The sequence below is a fragment of the Cryptomeria japonica genome, chromosome 2 (genome assembly GCF_030272615.1).
Source record: "Cryptomeria japonica chromosome 2, Sugi_1.0, whole genome shotgun sequence".
Classification (NCBI taxonomy): domain Eukaryota; kingdom Viridiplantae; phylum Streptophyta; class Pinopsida; order Cupressales; family Cupressaceae; genus Cryptomeria; species Cryptomeria japonica.
Window position 1 is genome coordinate 1,815,077 of NC_081406.1, and position 16,783 is coordinate 1,831,859.

Sequence of the window (16,783 nt, forward strand, 5' to 3'; positions counted from 1 at the left end):
TGAACAATTTTAAATTTAAATTTTAAAATTAAGTAGTTAATTAAAAGAGCCCCAATTTTTAGATTTAAATTGATTATTTTATTTCTCAAATTTTAACATCACATTTTAAATTTAATATTAAGAGGTTCTTTTTAAAAGCCCCTAATTTTAAATTTAAATTTTTTGTGGATAATTTCAAATTTAAATTTTAAAATTAAGTGGTTAATTAAAAGAGCCCTAATTAGATTTAAATTGATTATTTCAATTCTCAAATTTCAACATCACATTTTAAATCTAAATTTTAAAATTAAGAGGTTCTTTTTACAAGGCCCTAATTTTAAATTTTAATTTCCTTTAGATCATTTCAAATTTAATTTTAAAATTAAGAGGTTTTTTTTTATAAATTTAAATTTCTCTTAGGCAATTTTAAATTTCTAAATTCAAATCTCCTAGTGGATAATTTTAAATTTAAATTAAGAGGTTATTTTAGCAAAGCCCTGATTTTAAATTTAAATTTCCTAGAGGGTTGCATATATTTTCACAATTTTTATTTTTTTTTAAAACCAATTTGCTTAAATAATTGAACAATCATTTTTATAAATTTTTGCATTGTTTAATTGTTTTAAAATTCAAAATTTCCCTCCTAGATCTCATTTGAATTACATAAATTTAGTGGTTGAATTTACAAAAATCCTAATTTTTATTTCTCAAGTTAACTTGTGGATTGCATAATTCTTGAATCGTCTTTTTCAAATCTAGTTCATTGCATTCACTTCTTTTATTACAAGTTTCCTTTTCTTAATTTGGAAAAATGTCAAATTTATTTTTACAAGAAGAGGTTCTTAAGTTGAAAGGATTTCAGATATATGAAAATTCCCTTTATGAGGCTTTCAATGATTCCTAGATCCCAAAATTTATCTTCCTAAAGAGGACATATTGATGCAAGAAGATATATTTAACACTTCTCTCAATGATCTCCCTATTTGGGATGAGCCATTGGAGGACGGTGTGGATTATTCTCTTAATATGTTCCTCCCCCATGAGGATACCTTGGTGAAAGAGGATGATATTATGGTAAAAGAAGTTAAAATGAGTGAGGATTCTTCACCTTCTATTCATTTCAATAACCTTCCCCCTAGAGATGAAGCATTAATTACATATGATAGTCCTTTTCCTAATGTTTGTCTTAATCACAAAGATACCTTAGAGAAAGAGGATGATCCTAATGTACTCTTTAGAAATAGTGAGCTACAAATGTTATCAAGAGCTACCAACCAGGATTTGAGTAGAAGAGGATAGTTTGGATTTGCTCCCAAAAGTTTGACGTGATTTTTTGGGATCGTGTTGCTACTCACCTTGGTCCTCTAAATTTCTCTCTAGTAAAAGGTGAATTTGTTCGTCTCTGCAAATATTGTTAATCCTCCCGAACATAGCTCTATACCTATATCCTACACATAGAAAGAAGGGGGAAATTATTGGGAATAGGAGTTTGCCTTAGGTCAAACCTCAGTTCTGGAATTAACCATGAAATTGAATTGAAATGTAAATGAAGTATTATAGTAAAATACTTTCCTTTTGAGGGAAAGGCTGAAAATGTATGAAACACTAACGACATACCTTTAGTGAAGTTTTGTTTGTCTTCACAAGGAATTAGGGTTTCATGTAGATAGTCTCCATAAAACATAGAACATGAATGTCATCTCCAATGCTTGAATCTTGACTTCACTTATGCTCCAATTCTTGGCAGAAGATTGATTATTTGCTCACTTGAATGTAAGATCTCAATTTTTCTCTCTTGAGTTGATTAGGTGATTGATTAGGATTAAAATGAGGGGTATACCTCCTTTTATAATTGTTGGTCGAAAAACAAATTGAATTTCAAACACAGGCCGACACAAGATCTAGGTCCCTACCCAAATTAGGTCACTATTATGAGGTTCCAAAATGCGTCCCTTTTAGAGAACCATGGCATGCCATGGTCTTGGAAATCAGTGCTCTAGGATCAAGGGGAGAAAGTGTAGACATAGAAAATTTGTGTTTGATAGTTGGTGTGAGCAAAATTAGTGCTTTAGTCAAGCCTTGGAGGACGAATGCCCAAGTGAGGCCAAAGTGAAGACAAAATTATAGGCGAGTAAATTTAGGATGCTACATTTAGCCCCCACTTTAGTGAGAATATGAGACTAAGAGTACTCATGATGAAGTACAAAGGTCTGCATTGAAAACTTTTATTAGACATCAAAGAGACAAGACACACTAATATCCTAGGTATTTTAGGATCTTACTACTTCAATATCGAGATAAAAGGGACATCATAAGAAAGGCGAAAGAGAGAGAGAGAATCATGACTGCTAGCCTTGTAAGGTTCACTTCTATGATCCATGAAAAACAAAAATATCAAATTACAAAGCAAAAGGCTCAGTTGCAAAGTATTTTGAGTGTCAAAACATGTTATGGTGTGTGCATAAAGTGAAACATTGAGAAGAGTGTATGCCCCCACATTAAAGTGATTGCATATGCCTTATCGGGAGAAATTGCTTTAAGGTAGCATGCTTCCAAAAGAAAAGCATGTTACTATAATGATATGCCCCCAAGAAAGGACAAATCAAAGGATAATGGTCACAAAACATAAACACATATAAGGGATCCACTAACTCTAGGGTCAGTATGCTCTTATGATAAATAATGTATATCATGAATATTTGTATTGAATTGACCTCATCCCCCAAATGTAGTAGAACCACAAACACAATGGAAGAAGAGCACATGTGTGCTTTAAGTCAGCATGGAAGAGACCAAAAGAGATCTAAACGCTTTGCATTGTCCCCAAGTAGACACCACAAGGGACAACAAATTGAAGAATTGAGATACAAATAAAAGAATGTCACAACAGATTCAACCTTTTTATTACCTTGCACCAAAACAAGCAAGAGAGGAGAGAGAATCTACAATACGAATGAAGCTAATCAAGAAAATCATCTACCTCCCAAGCTTGTTGAACATTGTTTTGAGAAGGTGGACAAGATGCAACGGGGGCAACTTTGAGCATGATAGATGGAGCTACTGTAATTTCCAAACAAGGACCATGCTCTAATGATGAGTCACTTTGTTTGTCAATAGGAGCTAGGATTAATGTTTTTGAAAATTGTTTACATAAATCATTGTCAACATCAAAAAGCTCGTACATATCATCATAATCATTATAATCAACATTGTTAGCATGAACGACATCATCATACATTTCTTTATCAAGATTAATAAAACAGGATCTCTCACACGAAAAGAACATGAATCATAATTTTTCTTAAGCATTTTTAATCTTGGTGATTTAGTTTGAATTTCCTCCCTAGGGTTAGGCAAGGGCTGAACAAATGGGACCGAGTCAACATTTGGTGTCTTCAGGGAGGAAATGGTTTGAGAAGCAAGTTCATGAGCCTTATCAAACACCTCTGTCAATGTTCTCTTGCACAACAATTTCTTTGAGTTTTCATCGAGGGTTGTGAAGGTTGAGGATCAATAGACATAGGCTGCTTATCTTCCTTTAAAGAAGGAGGAACGAGAGAAGGTTTACTAGGTTGGGAAATAGGAGATGCCAAGAGCTTTCCTTTGTAAGATGTAGGAAGTAGGACTGTGACATATATAAGAGGAATAAAAGGTGTAGGAAGGATACCAGGTCCATCATGACAAGGAGGAATAAGTCTGGGGTCTCTAGGCTTACTCAAAGATAAGATCAACTCATTTTTCCACTTTTTATAAGATAAAGAGCATCACTTCGAGGCTTAAGAGGCTCAAATTGTTTAGGCAAAAAGTAATCAAGGTTGAAATTTTCACACCTCACCGTGGGTCGATACATGCTATGATTAACTGTTAGCCCATTCACATTTGAATCATTGCAATTCAAATCTGAATCATTGCAACAATAAGCACGACCATTTTTATCTGCATTCCCATTCACATTTGAATCATTGCAACACCTGTCTTGATCATGAATACGATAAGCATAGCCATTTTTATCTGCATGCCCATTCACATCTGAATTATTGCAACACCCATATGAATCATTGCAACAATAAGCACGACCATTTTCATTTGCATGCCCACTCACAGCTATCGTTGCAACACCCATCCAAGCATTGCAACAATAAGCACGACCATTTTTATCTACAAGCCCATTCACATCTGAATCATTGCAACACCCATCCGAAGCATTGCGACAATAAGCACGACCATTTTCATCTGCATGCCCATTTACATCTAAGTTGTTGCAACACCCATCTGAATCATTGCAACAATAAGCACGACCATTTTTATCTGCATGCCCATTCACATCTGAATTATTGCAACACCCATCTAAACCATTGCAAAACCCATCTTGATCATGAATACGATAAGCACAACCATTTTTCTCTCCCATCAAGAGAAGCATGCTATGGAGTGTTACAATCAGGCAAGTGTCTGTGTCTGCTAGCACAGCCATCCACAGGTGGATATAACCCAAGAAAGTAAGTACCACCGAGGCAACCTTAGTCAATACAGAGAATGCAATATTTATGTATATTGTTCTCAATTATCTTCATCCAATTTTCACTACACTAACAATCTTGCTTATATCATTAGACATGAGAGTTATGTCTGCAGTCCACGGCGACAATAGAGCCCTCCATATCCATAGCTATCCCCACATCTACTGCTGGTAATGCTAGAGCATCATTAATTCTATCACTTACCATGGTAGCGATGCCCTCCTTCTTTAGCTCTCTAATAAACCTCAACTTGTCTTTTGCGAGTAATTCAACATGAACTTCAATTTCTCCTACCTACATATCATTACTAGGGTCAACCCATTGATTAAAAATGCTATTATTGGAATGCCTACTCAAATCAGTCATTTTAAGGTGTGTACCTATTTTTCAACTTCTATAGCTAAAACAATAGTATCACCTGTGAGCATGACCACTTAGATTCCTAATTCCTGAAATTCAAAAGAAAGAACGAAAACTTAACCTATGAAAAAAACACAAAACAAAGTTAATGACAAATAGATCTACCAAAAGAAAAAGAAAAACAGGAAAACGAATTGTAAAGACTGAATCCATCCAAGAGCAAAAAAAATTATTAACAGCCAACCTTTATTTTGCTAACTGCTTTTGGTGCTTGTGGTCAGATGCAGTTTGCCACACTAAAAGCCCCTACAAATTTTGTATCTACTCCAACATATGCCACTGTGGAGCCTTCCATATTCCACGTATTTGTTACATCTATAATTCACCATTGGCAAAATGTTAGCAGCCTAAGAACTGAAACGAAAAATAACAATTACTATTGCAGGTCCAAATTTTACCTTGGCCCCAACAAAGCTGAGTTTTCAAATGGTGATTGCCAATGTAAATATTCTGGCTATCAATTACCCCACAGATTTCCTCTCCTTGCAATATATTGAAATCTTTCACCTCGGCAGACGGTTCAATGCCCTGTTGCCTGCAGTCTGCTACCACTGCCATGGCCATAGGATGTGCCGATTTACTCTCCAGACTTGATATCCTGTACATATGTATGCATTTCCCTAATTACTTTACCCATGTATGATCCGAACAATATGTTTCTGGAAAACCCATGAGAGAAATTTTTACATACCAATGCAACAAATTCTCTCTATTTGTAGCCTTGAATCCACAAACTCGATGTCCACCATTTTAAATCATCCTTCTATGAGAGTCCCCGTCTTGTCAAAGGCTACTGGTGCAGGAGCACCTAAGGGTTGAAATTCCCTTAACCAATTTTGGTATGTACATACTAAGGACTGGCTCTAAGTCCTTTTTGATTGTAGATTTTGAAATTTTTTGCCTATCGGCAAGACCTACCTCGATCAGCAAGATTTATTCCGATGCGGTCGCTAGAGTTCAGAGCGAGTTATCGGGTATCAGAAGGAGTGGGTTTGTGCTACCCCGATAACTCGATGAGTTAGCATTCGGAGCGGAGTACCTCAGAGTATAGGCATCAGGTATCGGAAGGAGTAGTTTTCCGCTACCCCAATGACCCGATGGGAAAGCATAGGCGCAGTTCGGTTTGTATCAGGTATCGGCAGGCAAGTTTCTCACCTACGCCGACACCCAATAAGAAAGTGGACAAACTGGAGGAGGTTCATTGACCATTGGGAGAAATGCTTCTGTGTTACACCGACGACCCAAAGACAAAGCACAAATGGTGGAGCATCAGACGAAGGGAATTCTTGTTATCCCGACGCCCGATGGAACATCACAAAGTGGAGCATCGGCCATCAGGTTAACCTATTTGGCGGGTCCCAATGACCTGATGGAAACGCCCAGGGAGCAGAGGAAGAGCATTGGCCATCGGACGAAGGGGTTTCTTGTTATCCCGACGCCCCATAGAAAAGTGCAAAGTGGAGGTCGTAGTCATCAAACATTGGCAAATAAGAATTGATGTTACGCTGAGGCCCGATAGGAAATGCGGAGCGCAGAAAGTCGACATTGATAGTTGGAAACCAGGTTCTGTGGCTATGTCAATGGACCATTTTGTAATTGTTTTTTCAGTTTTGAAACCGTCTATGTTTCACGACGGAGGGAATGTTTAAAAGACCCAATGGGCATTTGTAAAGGGTTGGTTGTTGGATTGTTTTGATAAACAAAAAATAAATACAAAAGTTTGTTTTCTGGTTTCAATCACTGAAGTAATGTTTTGTATTGTTTTGCTAAGTTTTTCGTTACAGTTCTGTAACTAGAGTTTTCTTTTTGTTGTTCGTTCTTTGTTTTGAATCTACATTGTAAATATGGCTCTATCTTGAAACTCCACTGTGGGATCCACGCCGCCATTGGAGCATTTTAGGAAGAGCCAAAAATGTACAGTATGAGTAAAATAGCAGTAGGAGGAAACCAGGAAATGGCAATTGCCATTTCTGCATACTGAGCCTAGGCGAGCTTGGAAGTAGTCTGACTAGGTTTCAGTAACATAAAGAAGATAACTTGCAGGGATGGGATCTGTTGAGAGCTGGAAGAAGATCCAGAAGGCTACAAGCCTGAAACCGTGACATTGTGAATTCAATAAGGAAAAGTTTGTTAAACCAAACAAGTTGGGCGGTTTTGCAATAGGAGAACATATGTGTGTCTGATCTACACCCCTGCAAGGATGTGGTGAGCAAGCTTACTTTGTGAGCTTGAGGAAGGTGAGATAAGCAAACAAATGGTAGGGAAGCCCTTAGGAGTCTAGTGGAGTAGACTTGAAACCTGGAAAGGGATAGAAGCAAACCATCAAAGTAGACTAATTGATGGTTAATTAGGTAGCCTCACTATCATATTGGTATCAGAGAAAGTTTAGACTTGGGAACAAAGTAGTTGATGTCAGACATTGAGTCAGTGGGAGAAAATAGTCGCAGAATGGTGACTAATGTAGAGTTAGCTAAGAAGGTAGAAGATCAAGAGGAAGACAATAAACTCTTGAGAGAAAGATTAGAACAACTGGAGAGCAAAATAGACACAATTGAGGATAAAACTGAGAAAGTAACAATCCAGTTCAATGAAGGGAAGGGAAAAGAATCAATAGAAGTGGATAGGATACCTACCCTAGACCCTATTCTACCTAAAGAAACTTTCCTAAAAGCCATTAAAGCCTTAGGAGGAAAATCCTTAGAAGGAGTGTCACTTTTCTATGAGAAAATGGAGCCTGAAATAGTCATGGAATGGATTGAAGGATTGAAGAATCACTTTGAGTGTGATGGAGTTAGTGAAGCCCAAAAGGTGAAGGTAGCTAAGTCTAGATTGAGAGGAGCAACCTTGACTTGGTGGAAATTTATCCAAGAAGAAAGGCAAAAAGAGGGTAAGAACCAAATAGCCAGTTGGGAAGGAATGGTAGCCAAGGTGAGGGAAGCCTATATTCCTGAAGATTATGAAATCCAACTACACAAAAAGAGACAAAATCTGAGACAAAGAGACTTGGATGTGAGAAGCTACAATGAGGAATTTCAGAAGTTGTGTCTGAGATCTAAGGTGGTAGAGGATGAGAGCATCAAGGTAGCCAGATACTTGAATGGCGTGAGATGGAATATTCAAGAGGATTTGTGTTTGTTAAGCCCTAACATCGTGCATAAGTGCTATCAGTTGGCACTAAAGGTGGAGGAAAAGAGCAAAAAGAAGCAAGAACAAAGCAATAAAGGAAGAGGCAGAGGAAAAGATGGTAGAGGCCAAAGAGGCAATTTTGGTGGAAGAGGAATAGATCAAATGTCCCAAGGAGAGTCCAAACTTATAGAGAAAAGTGAGGATTCACATAGGAAGAGCAGCTATAGAGGAAGGGGATCATCTAGCAACCCAGGAAGAGGTAGATCTAGTGGACCGAGAAGAGGGTCCTACTTCTCCACCATGAAGTGTTACAATTGCCAAAAGTTGGGTCACCCTGCCTATAGATGTCCAGAGAAATCCTCTTCATCTCAAGGGAGTGAAAGAAGAGTGACATATGCACAAGAGGATGCAAAACAACAAGACACAAGATGTGAGCTTAGCTCCTGAAGATGGAGAAAATTTAATGATGAGAAGAGCATTGATTAAGGAGCCAATCAAAGAAGAAGCAACTCAAAGAAGAGCTTTGTTTAGAATCAAATGCAAGGTCCTTGGTAAGGTTTGTAGAGTGGCGATAGACTCAGGGTCTACTGACAACATTATATCAGAGGAAGCAGTAAGTAAATTGAAGTTGAAAAGAAATCCACATAGTAATCCATATAGGGTCACTTGGCTCAACAAGGAGCAACATGTGGTAGTGAATGAACAAATATGGGTTGAATTCAACATAGGTAGTTATAAGGATAAAGTCTTGTGTGGCATCCTGCCTATGGATGCTTGCCATCTACTTCTAGGTAGACCATGGCAGTTTGACAGAAAGGCCATTCACAATGGAGAGGAGAACTCTTATTCTTTTCAAAAGGATGGAGTTACATACCACATTCAGTCCCTAATTGAAGAAGGAGAGAGTAGCAAAACTAAAGGCGCAAATGTGTCATTGGCGAGTGAAAAAGAGTTCATTAACACTCTTAAGGAAGGAGGAGGAGTGGGATTTGCTCTTATAGTGAAACCAAAGGAAGCAAAGCAAGAAAAGAAGGTTCCAATACCTCATAAAGTGCAACAGGTACTAAACCAATGCAAAGAAATTATAAGTGATGGAGCACCAGCAACCCTACCCCCTGTTAGAGCCATCGGCCATCAGATTGATTTTATTCTTGGAGCATCATTACCCAACAAAGCAGCCTATAAAAGGAATCCCAAATAGAACAAGGAAGTGGCTAGACAAGTCCAAGAATTGTTGGACCAAGGATTGATAAAGAAGACTATAAGTCCTTGTGTCATACCTTCAGTGTTAGCACCCAAGAAAGGAGGAACGTGGAGGCTATGCATAGATTCAAGAGCCATAAATATAATCACTATCAGGTACAAATTTCCTATCCTAAGAATTGAAGACTTGATGGATTGCTTGGAAGGTGCGAAGTATTTCACTAAGATTGATCTCAAGAGTGGATACCACCAGATCAGAATAAAAGAAGGTGATGAATGGAAAACAACCTTCAAAACCAATGAAGGACTTTATGAGTCGCTTGTTATGCCATTCGGTCTTAGTAATGATCCCAGTACATTCATGAGACTCATGAATGAAGTGCTTAAAGATTTAATTGGTAAATTTGTTGTTGTATACTCAGATGGCATCTTGATTTTCAGTAGAATTAAAGAGGAACATCTAAGCATCTTAGTATTGTATTGCAAAAATTGTATGATGAGCAACTAACAATAAACTTGGAGAAGTGTGAGTTTATGAAGCAAGAACTTGTCTATCTTGGATTTGTAGTTTCAGGAGGAGATTTGAAGATGGACACATCAAAGGTGGAAGCCATCACAAATTGGCCAACACCAAAAACAACGAGTGCAGTAAGAAGTTTTCATGATTTGGCACAGTTCTACAAGAAGTTTATCAGAGGGTTCAGTGAGATTTGTGCACCCATGCTGGATACCATCAAAGGAGGAGTTAAGACTAAGTTTCAGTGGACCAATGCAGCTAATAAAGGGATTGAAATTTTGAAACAAAAGGTAGCTACACAACCAGTACTCATTCTTCCTAGTTTTGATAAGTTGTTCACAATTGAATGTGATGCCAGTAATATAGCAGTTAGTGTTGTTTTAAGTCAAGAGAATAGACTTGTAGCTTTCTTTAGTGAGAAGCTCAATGATGCCAAGAAGAAGTATTCATCCTGTGATCTCGAGTTGTATGCTCTTGTTCAAGCTCTTAGGAAATGGAGGCACTACTTGTTACCTAAGGAGTTTGTTGTTTACACAGATAATCAAGCTTTAATTTTTATGAATTCACAAGATAAGTTGAGTCATAGGCATGTTAAATGGGTTGAGTATTTACAGTCTTATACTATTTCTATTAAGCATAAGAAAGGACAGTGTAATAAAGTAGTAGATGCTCTGAGTAGAAGGCTACTAATAGTGCAAGAAGTGCAAATTCAGAGTATAGGAGTTGATTACTTCAAAGATTTGTGGTGCTGGAGCACCTAGGCACAAGAGCACTACTAGGAGGTACATTTGCAATAAAGGAAGATTAGAAGACAATCAAGTCATTTTTTTTATATTGTTATAATGTTACTAAGGTCATTGAACCAACATATGTAAGGCTATAAAGCCAATTTGCAAAAGTTGTCCACTAGAGGCCTAGATTGGTCAAAAGGTCAAAATCGTATAAAAGGCCATGAGAAGGCTAGCAAGTATGTAAAAGGAATTAAATAGGTCATTTGGACATGTATTGAATGTTTTTATAAAGCCACGAAGTCATTTGTGCAAAAGTGTAAAAGTTGTCAACTTGACAACAAAATGTTGTCAAACAAAGTTGCAAAAATGCAACAAAAGTTGAAAAAGGGGTTAAAAGTTGGTTATGAGAGGTAGTTGTAAGGTCAAAAATGACCAAGAGTCTATAAAAAGCCATTGTATGGTTGTTCCAAAAGGGAAAAAAAAGAAAGGGAAGAAAAGAGAACATTTTGGATACATTTTGGTGCATTCTACTATTGTTATTTTGATTGACTTTCCAGTTTTTGTGTTGGTTCCAGGCCTTGTACAACCATGTATGGCCTGGAAACCTCTTTATATGTATAATTTATAGTTATATATGTTAATTACCTTTCTTTTCCTTTTGGTTTGGAATGATTATGTTTAGAAATGAAGAAGATATGGAATTTTTGGTGAAAGTTTTATAATTGCATATTTGATATTTCCTGATAACAGTCACGTTGCAGCGTATGGTATGAACTCATATGGGATTATTATGACATCTAAATAGATTTATTAGAAATATATGTGAATCCTCTTTCTTTTCCCTTTTTTTTGAGGCATTTTTGTTTATATTTGTGGAAGTTATGAAGATTTTGGTGAAAACTGGTTTTAAACTGTCTTAAATGGAGTTGCAGGCAATGGTTTGTCTTTATATAATGATTAAACCTTTGGAAAATTTAATGGATTACATATTATGAAATTAAATCCATAAAGGGTTCATGTGAAATTGGTTTGGGATAATTTTGTCTTGTTTTTTGAAATATATTTGATGCCCCAGGTGGACTGGGCATGCACATGATTTGTTTGGGGACAATAGAAATGGGTCTCAATGCAGCGGCCATAACTTTTAATCGAACCGTTGGATGTGGATAATTTTTGGATATATTGTTTTTAGTATAGTTATTCAGGGTTTAACCAGAGGGATTGAGGTTTTTAGATTGGATTAGAAAGTTATAGACCTCTGTGTACAAGTCTATCCAAAGGGACAGCAAGTTGGCAAGTTTGATACCTAGATTAAGTTTATGTTTTCTTGATTGATTAATTGTTGAAGAATGATGAAATATGCCTCTAATGAATTGTTCTCATGATGAAAATATGGATGTATCAACGTGATCCTAGAGTTGTGTTTAGTTTTCCAAGATGCTCTGCATGAATTTGTACCGCAATGATGATGAATTTGCAGCCATTTACAAGGTTTGTCAAGAATTTCAGAATCACTTTCATAGTGAATATGCTGACTTTACTTTGCAGAATGGTTTGTTGTTTAAAGGTGGACAGTTATGTGTTCCCAAAGGATCGATGAGGGAAAATCTAATCCAAGAAAAGCACAATGGATGTTTAAGTGGTCATTTTGGCCTTAATAAGACATTGGAACTTGTTCAACGGTTTTACTATTGGCCCAGAATGCAGAGGGATATCAAAAGGTATGTTGAGCAATGTATGGTTTGTCAGACAGCTAAAGGTACAACTACTAATGTTGGACTTTATCAGCCATTACCTATTCCTACAAGGCCATGGGAATGTGTTAGTATGGATTTTGTGGTTGGATTACCTAAAACGAAGCTTGGCTATGATAGCATTTTTGTTGTTGTTGACAGATTCAATAAGATGGCACATTTTGTTCCTTGTAAGACTACGCATGTTGCTAGTCACATTGCACACTTGTTTTTCAAAGAGGTTATAAGAGTCCATGGATTGCCAGTTAGTATTGTTTTAGATAGAGATGTCAAATTCCTTGGACATTTTTGGAAAACTCTTTGGAAAAGATTGGGAACTAATTTGTCTTTTGGTTCAGCCTATCATCCCCAAACAGATGGTCAAACAGAGGTGGTAAATAGGACACTTGGAAACCTTTTAAGGTGTTTGAGAAAGGAATATGGACAGAGTTGGGATCAGGTTCTTCCCGAGGCAGAGTTTTCCTACAATGATAGTGTCAACAGGTCAACTGGGAAGAGTCCTTTTGAAATAGTGTATGGTATGCACCCAAGAGGTGTTCTAGAATTACAAGATCTTGGTAATCTGTTGCATAGAAGTGGTCAAGCTGATGATGTCGCTCAATCTATGAAGGAAGTTCATGACCAAGTTAGGTGAGTTCTCCAAGATTCTTCACAAAAGGTTAAAGCCAGAGTTGATGCCACACAGAGAGATGTGCAATTTTCTATTGGAGATTTGGTGATGGTACATTTGACCAAGGCTCGATTGCAGAAAGGGATTCCCAGCAAGCTACAAATGAGGAGAATAGGCCCATGCAAAGTGATGCTCTGCAAAAAGGATTAGAAAATCTGTTTGATGGCAACACACACAAGAGCACAAGAAACAAACGTTTAGTGTTAGCAACAAAAGATTATCCTAAACAGGCATATCAAGAGAGATATTAAGCATGAAATAGAAAACATATAAACATAGAATGAAATAGCTAATCAAGATACTCATAGTTGCTCCTCCCTTGTTCCTCTCCTCTCCAAGTCCCAAATGAGTGTAGCTCTCAGCTTTTAGCACTAGCCATGGATGCCATATGGAGATTCAAGATAGTTGAATATGATAAGCAAATACTATGTAAGAGTAGATAGTGATGCTATGAAAAAGCTCTATGCTAATGCCAGTATAACAACAATACTCTAAATGCTTCTTTTTTTGCTTGAGGAGAAGGGTTCTATTTATAGAAGAAATGGGGAAATGAAGGGTTAAGATTGAATGGTTTAATCAAGGGCCAAGTTTGAAAGTTGGGGATCCATGTGCACAATTGGCACCAATAAAATGGTGACAAGTGTCAACATAGGATTGGGTTGAGAGAAGAGGTTGGAGGCATTAAAGGCCTGAGAAGACCTCATGGTTATCTAGAAGGTAAGGGTCAAGTCTAAATTAAGATTACCCATTGGATTAAGAGTTAATCCAAGGATAAACCTTTGTGCAAATGATTAAGAGATAATCATGGTCAAAGCATTAAAGGCTTGATGAGACCTTTGGGTAGAGGTTGAGTCAAAACAAATGTTTTAACCATGTGGGAGGGTTTGAGGTAACCATTAATGGTTATTGGAGACTTTGGGGATTAAGTGGTTGAAGGTTGAAAGCCTTCAATGGTTATCAAAGACTTTGAGGGTTAATTTGTTGAACACACAAAGCATTAATTGCTTTTCAAAGACTTTGGAGTCTTTGAGAAGTGACTCCAATTTGCTTAGGAATGTGACAATATTTAGGGGATGGATTAGGCTAATTAGGAAGGGTTTAGAAGAATCTAGAAGGGGTTTAGGCATACAAGTGGATTTTGTAGGAAAATGCAAGTGGGAGAAATTTTGGTATTTTCAATTAAAATAAAATCATTTATTTCAATTAAATGGTGTAATTTGCATTTGGATAAATATTCAAATAAATATTAATTTATTTAAATGAGAAAAATGAAGATAAAGCATTAAAATGCTTGAAGACTTTGAGGGAAACCATTAAAGGCTTGAAGACTTTAAGGAAAACCATTAAAGTCTTAAGAAGACTATAGAAAGAAGCCATCAAGTTTGAAGACTTTAAAGCCATCAAGTTTGACTACTTTAAGGGAAACCATTAAAGGTTTCAAGTGGGTGAGGATAAATAGGATTTTAAATAAATAATTTATTTAAAATAGTTGTGCAACTTGTTTTTGTAGGAAAATACAAGTGGGTGGAGGATAAAGGTGATTTAAATAAATTATTTATTTAAAATAATTGTGCAACTTGTATTTGTAGGAAAATGCAAGTGGGTGGAGGATAAAGGTGATTTTAAATAAATGATTTATTTATTTAAATGTGAGAGGTGGGATTTTGGGGGTTTTAAATAAATATTAATTTATTTAAATGTGAGAGAAGATTTAATTAAATAAATATGATTTATTTATTTAATTAATGGTCTGAATTTGGTTAAGTGAATTAAATCAAATAAATTGAATAATTTATTTAATTAATAGGAGAATAGGGTTAAGATGAATTAATTAAATATTAATTTAATTAATTATTAATTGATGGTTAAATAATCAAATAAATACTACATATTCATTTAATTAAGTGGACAGATTTATGTGACTACACAAAGTTTTAGCCAAGTATGGCTCTAATGCCTATAAGATCGATTTGCCATCTGATATTGCTTTGTCGCCCATTTTCAATGTTGCAGATTTGGTTGCCTACAAGGGGCAACTTCCCAAGGAGGATGCACGAGTTTCAAATGTTCACCAGTCACTTGCCGACCTGCCCTTACTTTCTTCTTCCAAGCCTCAGGCTAAGAAAGTGTTGGATTGCCGTGTTTTCAAAAAGAATAGACACTAGGTCTACATGGAACATTTGGTCAAATGGATGAATAAACCTGATTCTGAAGCGACCTGGGTCCCTGAATCCGACTTTGTCAAGTCGGGAATTGATCTCTCCCTACTGCTCGCGTAGTCACTTGACTTCTTTGTTTTTTGGGGAGTATGGTGTAGAAGCACCTAAGGGTTGAAATGCCCTTAACCAATTTTGGCATGTACATACTAAGGATTGGCTCTAAGTCCTTTTTGATTGCAGTTTTTGAAATGTTTTGTTTCCTATTGGCAAGACCTACCCCGATCGATAGGACTTATTCTGATGCGGTCGCCAGAGTTCGGAGCGAGTTATCGGGTATCGGAAGGAGTGGGTTTATGCTACCCCGATAACCCGATGAGTTAGCATTCGAACCGGAGTACCTAGGAGTATAGGCATCGGGTATCGGAAGGAGTAGTTTTCTGCTACCTCGATGACCCGATGGGAAAGCATAGGTGTGGACCGGGTTGTATCGGGTATCAGCAGGCAAATTTCTCACCTACGCCAACACTTGATAGGAAAGTGGACGGACCGGAGGAGGATCATCGACCATCGAGAGGAATACTTCCATGTTACGCCGACGGCCCAAAGACAAAGCACAAACGGAGGAGCATCGGATGAAGGGAATTCTTGTTTTCCCAACGCCCAATGGAAAATCACAAAGTGGAGCATCTGCCATTGGGTTAATCTATTTGGCAGGTCCCGATGACCCAATGGAAACGCCCAAAGAGCGGAGGAAGAGCATCGACCATCAGACGAAGGGGTTTCTTGTTATCCTGACGCCCGATAGAAAAGTGAAAAGTGGAGGACGTAGTCATCAGACATCGGCAAATAAGAATTGATGTTACGCCGAAGCCCGATAGGAAATGCGGAGCGTAGAAAGTTGACATTGGCAGTTGGAAACCAGGTTCTGTGGCTACGCCGATGGACCGTTTTGTAACTGTTTTTCAGTTTTGAAACCGTTTGTGTTTCACGATGGAGGGAATGTTTAAAAGACCCAACAGGCATTTGTAAAGGGTTGGTTGTTGGATTGTTTTGATAAATAAAAAAGAAATACAAAAGTCTGTTTTCAGGTTCGATCGCTGAAGTATTGTTTTGTATTGTTTTGCTAAGTTTTTCATTACAGTTTTGTAACTAGAGTTTCATTTTTGTTGTTCGTTCTTTGTTTTGAATCCACATTGTAAATATGGCTTTGTCTTGAAACTCCACCATGGGATCCACGCGGCCATTGGAGCATTTCAAGAAGAGCCAAAAATGTACAGTATGAGTAAAATAGCAGTAGGAGGAAACCAGGAAATGGCAATTGCCATTTCTGCATACTGAGCCTAGGCGAGCTTGGAAGTAGTCTGGCTAGGTTTCAGTAACGTAAAGAAGATAACTTGCAGGGACAGGATCTGTTGAGAGCTGGAAGAATATCCAGAAGGCTACAAGCCTGAAACCGTGACATTGTGAATTCAATAAGGAAAAGTTTGTTAAACCAAACAAGTTGGGTGGTTTTGCAATAGGAGAACATATGTGTGTGTGATCTGCACCCCTGCAAGGATGTGGTGAGCAAGCTTACTTTGTGAGCTTGAGGAAGGTGAGATAAACAAACAAATGGTAGGGAAGCCCTAAGGAATCTAGTGGAGTAGACTTGAAACCCGGAAAGAGATAGAAGCAAACCATCAAAGTAGACTAATTGATGGTTAA